We start from the raw sequence: 6,317 nt of genomic DNA, 5'->3' as shown, positions 1-6,317 counted from the left end.
CTCCAACAGTGCAGTAATACATAATGCTTGTGTTTCTAGCTCCAAAAGTACAATAATACCTAATGCTTGTGTTTCTAGCTCCAACAGTACAGTAATATATAATGCTTGTGTTTATAGCTCCAACAGTACAGTAATATATAATGCTTGTGTTTCTAGCTCCAACAGTACAGTAATATATAATGCTTGTGTTTATAGCTCCAACAGTACTGTAATATATAATGCTTGTGTTTATAGCTCCAACAGTACAGTAATACCTAATGCTTGTGTTTATAGCTCCAACAGTACAGTAATACATAAAGCTTGTGTTTATAGCTCCAACAGTACAGTAATACATAATGCTTGTGTTTCTAGCTCCAACAGTACAGTAATATCTAATGCTTGTGTTTATAGCTCCAACAGTACAGTAATATATAATGCTTGTGTTTCTAGCTCCAACAGTACAGTAATATATAATGCTTGTGTTTATAGCTCCAACAGTACAGTAATACCTAATGCTTGTGTTTATAGCTCCAACAGCAAAGTAATATATAATGCTTGTGTTTATAGCTCCAACCGTACAGTAATACCTAATGCTTGTGTTTATAGCTCCAACAGTACAGTAATACCTAATGCTTATGTTTATAGCTCCAACAGTACAGTAATATATAATGCTTGTGTTTCTAGCTCCAACAGTACAGTAATACCTAATGCTTGTGTTTCTAGCTCCAACAGTACAGTAACATATAATGCTTGTGTTTCTAGCTCCAACAGTACAGTAATACATAATGCTTGTGTTTCTAGCTCCAACAGTACAGTAATATATAATGCTTGTGTTTACAGCTCCAACAGTACAGTAATACCTAATGCTTGTGTTTATAGCTCCAACAGTACAGTAAAACCTAATGCTTGTGTTTATAGCTCCAACAGTACAGTAATACCTAATGCTTATGTTTATAGCTCCAACAGTACAGTAATACCTAATGCTTGTGTTTCTAGCTCCAACAGTATAGTAATATATAATGCTTGTGTTTATAGCTCCAACAGTACAGTAATATATAATGCTTGTGTTTCTAGCTCCAACAGTACAGTAATATATAATGCTAGTGTTTATAGCTCCAACAGTACAGTAATATATAATGCTTGTGTTTATAGCTCCAACAGTACAGTAATATATAATGCTTGTGTTTCTAGCTCCAACAGTACAGTAATATATAATGCTTGTGTTTATAGCTCCAACAGTACAGTAATATATAATGCTTGTGTTTCTAGCTCCAACAGTACAGTAATATATAATGCTTGTGTTTATAGCTCCAACAGTACAGTAATATATAATGCTTGTGTTTCTAGCTCCAACAGTACAGTAATACATAATGCTTGTGTTTATAGCTCCAACAGTACAGTAATACATAATGCTTGTGTTTATAGCTCCAACAGTACAGTAATACCTAATGCTTGTGTTTATAGCTCCAACAGTACAATAATACCTAATGCTTGTGTTTATAGCTCCAACAGTACAGTAATACCTAATGCTTCTGTTTATAGCTCCAAAAAGTACAATAATACCTAATGCTTGTGTTTATAGCTCCAACAGTACAGTAATATATAATGCTTGTGTTTTTAGCTCCAACAGTACAGTAATACATAGCTAAGAAATATCCGAACGAGCCAAAGTCACTGGACAAAAATATAAACGTAACATGCAACAATTTCAAAGAATTTACTGAGCTACTGCTCATATAAGAAAATCAGTCAATTGAAATAAATTCATTAGACCATAATCTGTGGATTTCAGATGACTGGAAAGTATTCAAACCCCTTGACTTTTTCCACATTTTGTTACGTTACAGCCTTATCCTAAAATGTATATAAAAAAAATCTACACACAATAACTACATAATGACAAAGCAAAAACTGTTTTTAGACATTTTTGCAAATGTATTAAAAATAAAAAAATAAAAATCACATTTACACAAGTATTCAGACCCTTTAATCATTACTTTCTTGAAGCATCAATTCTTCTTGGGTATGCGCTACAGGTTTTCAGGCCAAAGACTTCAATCTTGGTTTCATCAGACCAGAGAATCTTGTTTCTCATGGTCTGAGAGTTTTTATTTTGTATTTTAATTAACCTTTATTTAACTAGGCAAGTATGTTAAGAACAAATTCTTATTTACAATGACGGTCTACACGGTCGCTTTGTCATTATAGGATATTCAGTATGGATTGCTGAGGATTTTATATTTTTATCCATTTTAGAATAAGGCCGTAACGTAACAAAATGTGGAAAAAGTCAAGTGGTCTGATTACTTTCCGGAGGCACTGTATATGCATCCTAAAGAAAAGGTAGGGCCATGGATTATAAAACCAGCCAGTATCTGGTGTGGCCACCATTTACCACATGCAGAGCAACACATCTTTGAATAGAGTTGATCAGGCTGTTGATTGTGGCCTGTGGAATGTTGTCCCACTCCTCTTCAATGGCTGTGTGAAGTTTCTGGATATTGGCGGGAACTGGAACACACTGTCGTATATCGTCGATCCAGATAATGGCTGGAGCAGAATATGAATATGTGGCGTGGTATCAAATACATCAAACACATGGTTTCCATGGTTTCCATGTGTTTGATGCCATTCCATTCGCTCCGTTCCAGTCGTTATTATGAGCCGTCTTCCCCTCATTAGCCTCCACTGATACTGATGTATATAATGGTGTGAAATAGACAGTATGGAGAGTATATACATTAATAGAAAAGCCTATATACTGTACATATGAAGGTGTTTAGCTTGTCGGGAGGCGAGGTGTCGGTGTCCGCGACGTGGCTGGTTTTCCTTTATCAACCTTGATTGTCTGGAGTCCCTGCCACATATGTCTCGTGTCTGAGTCATTGAATTGCGACTCCACTTTGTCCATGTACTGTCGTTTTGCCTGTTTGATTGCGTTACAGAGGGCATAGCTGGTCGGTTTGTACACGTCCATGTTCCAAGTCAAATTGCATTGGTTTGTACTTTCAGGTTTGCGCAAATGATGTCATCTTTCCATGGTTTATGGTTTGGATAAATTGTAATCATCACAGTGGGAACAACATCCTCTATGGACTTCCTGATGAACTCAGTCAGTGTATACATTGATATTATTTTCTGAGGCAACACAAACATTTCCCAGTCCATGTGATCACAACTTTCTTGAAGGCATAGTTTTTGATTGGTCACACCAACGTTTGACAGTCCTTACAATGGGTCCTTCCTGTTAAAATTTCTGCCAATAGGAGGCAGGAGCAAAATGGAGGCGTGATCTGATTTGCTGAAGGTAGGGCGGGGAGGGCCGTGTAGCCGCCCCAGAAGGGGAAGTAGCACAGGAGATTGGTTGATAGAACTTTGGATGCTTTTTTTCTACGATTTCTTGTATTAAAGTCCCCAGCTACAGTCAATGCGGCTTCAGGATATGTGGTTTCCATTTATCAGTGTAGTTCTTTGAGAGCCATAGCAGTGTTGGCTTGGGGGGAACATACACGGTCGTGAAGATGACCAAAGAAAATTATCTCAGGAGGTAATGAGGTCGCCATTTGATGGTGATGTATTCCAGATCAGGAGAACAAAAGGACCTGCGTTCCTGTACATTACCACCATGAGTAGTTAATCATGAAACATAAAACTCCACCTTTTCTTTTCCCAGGAGAGTTCTTTCTTCCTGTCCGGTGATATATGGAGAACCCCACAGGCTGACTGTATGGGGACTGTATATCTGGAGAGAGCCATGATTCCATAAAACAGAGTACGTTACAGTCCCTGATGTTTCTCTGGAAGGAGATCCTCGTCTGCTTTATTGTACAGAGACGGAACGCAGGCCAATAATACACCCGGAAGCGATGGATGGTATGCACGCCTCCTGAGTCTGACTAAAAGCCCTCTCCTTGTTCTTCTTCTGCAGCGACGGTGTCTTGGAGCAGCACCCAGGATGAATGGAACTGCCTCAGGGAGTTTAAACAAAGGATCCAATACAGGTAAATTGAATTTCTGATCTAAATGCTGGTGAGTGACCGCCGATCTAAAAGTTATTTACGGCTGTAGGTAATTATGCAAGAAATGTTCTGAGCAAATAATGTAAGAAATAACACAGAAAAAAATACAATATACTGTAAAGTTGGCTAGGAGCTACAAACAGGACGACCATGTCTGTTGCCACCATCTAGTACTATCATTCAGTCTGTCATTACTAGCAGTACTATAATTTAGTCAGTCAGCCATTCTGTCAACCAGCCAGTCATTCAGTCAGCCAGTCATTCAGTCAGCCATTCAGTCAGCAGTCAGTCAGTCAGTCAGTCAGTCAGTCAGTCAGTCAGTCAAACGATCAAGCAATTGCATTTTTGCTCAGGTACTTTTATGTCCATCAGAGGGGTCAATTCCAATTCAATTCCTGCCAGTTAAATTTGAAATGGAATTGCCCCATAGTACTGCAATTCAATGATTGAAATGACTGGAATTTAAATGATCCCAATTGGGATTGATCCCTGATGTCCATTTAGTCAATATATTGTTTGATTAGTCAGCAGGTAACCAGTCAGCTCATCAACAAGTGAATCAGTCTCTAACTCAGCCATTCCCATGTGGACTCCATGTAAACACTGTAGCAATCTGATGAGGTCTGATGTTACACAGCTGTGTGTGTGTGTGTGTGTGTGTGTGTGTGTGTGTGTGTGTGTGTGTGTGTGTGTGTGTGTGTGTGTGTGTGTGTGTGTGTGTGTGTGTGTGTTAGTGAGGTGATCGCTCCAGTGAGTGTGTGTGTGTGTGTGTGCGTCTGCGGGAAGTCATCGTTCCAGTGTTAAATGTCTAGTCTGTGCTGGAGCCACAAAAGTCCAGGTACATTTCTAATGTCTGGGAAACCATGAGAGCTCACTGCTAAATGTATTGAAACAGCATCGCTGGAATGGACTGATTGGGGAGAGGAGGGGAGAAGAGGAGGAGGGGAGGGGAGGAGGGGAGGAGAGGAGGAGGGGGGGAGGAGGGGAGAAGAGGAGGAGGGAGGGGAAGAGGAGGAGGAGGAGAGGAGGAGAGGGCCGGGGGAGGAGGAGGGGGAGGATGGGAGGAGAGGAGGATGGGGGAGGAGGTGAGAAGAGGAGGAGGGGAGGGGAAGAGGAGGAGAGGAGGAGAGGGCTGGGGAGGAGGAGGGGAGGATGGGAGGAGAGGAGGATGGGGATGTTTGGGTAGGGAACGCAGTCAGAGCGACTCGCTTTGACACCTCACCACAGCAGCACTCGAAATCAGAGTGGCAAATTTGTAGCCTGCCGCCAATGCAGCACCCTAGCCCGAGGAAAGGACCTCAGGCCAGGACCAAACCACAGAACCTCAGCCTGGCTCCCCCTGAATCCCAACACATACCCAAAGGCTACTGTCCTCCCTGCTCCTCCACTCTCTCTCTCCCTTGCTTGCCCCCCCTCTCTCTCGCCCTCCCCTCTCTCTCTCTCTTGCCTCCCTCTTTCACTCTCTTGCCACCCCCTCTCTCTTCTCCCTCTCCCTCCCTCCCTCTCTCCCTCCTCCCCCTCTCTCTCTCCCTCTCTAATTTAGTGAACAGTTCAGTGTTAGCTCAATGTGGATGGATAATTAAAAGAGATCTAAAGTGGTGCTGAAAGAAGTAGATGGACATCCTCAAGAAGTAGATGGATATCCTCGAGGAAGTAGATGGACATCCTCAAGGAAGTAAATGGACATCCTCGAGGAAGTAGATGGACATCCTCGAGGAAGTAGATGGACATCCTCGAAGGAATTAGATGGACATCCTCGAAGGGAAGTAGATGGACATCCTCGAGAAAGTAGATGGACATCCTCGAGGAAGTAAATGGACATCCTCTAGGAAGTAGATGGACATCCTCAAGGAAGTAGATGGACATCCTCAAGGAAGTAGATGGACAAGTCCTCAAGGAAGTAGATGGACATCCTCAAGGAAGTAAGATGGACATCCTCAAGGAAGTAGATGGACATCCTCCAGGAAGTAGATGGACATCATCAAGGAAGTAGATGGACATCCTCCAGAAAGTGAGATGGACATCCTCAAGGAAGTAGATGGACATCCTCCAGGAAGTAGATGGACATCCTGTAACGGATCTTCTTAGAGAAGTGGAGGTAGTCAGGCGCAGGACACAGGGATGAAGGTAAACAAAACGTGTTTACTAAAATATTCAATCCATCTTCTCATAAAAATACGTAGTCTTGAGAAAACACCTCCAACTACACGTAAACGGACAAACAATCACCGACAAGACAAACAGGAAATGCAGAGGCTTAAATAATGAACATAATTAGGGAAACTCAAAACAGGTGTACACAATAAAGACAAAACCAAA

Source organism: Salmo salar, unplaced genomic scaffold, assembly GCF_905237065.1.
Source record: "Salmo salar unplaced genomic scaffold, Ssal_v3.1, whole genome shotgun sequence".
NCBI lineage: Eukaryota > Metazoa > Chordata > Actinopteri > Salmoniformes > Salmonidae > Salmo > Salmo salar.
This window is presented reverse-complemented; position numbering follows the sequence as displayed.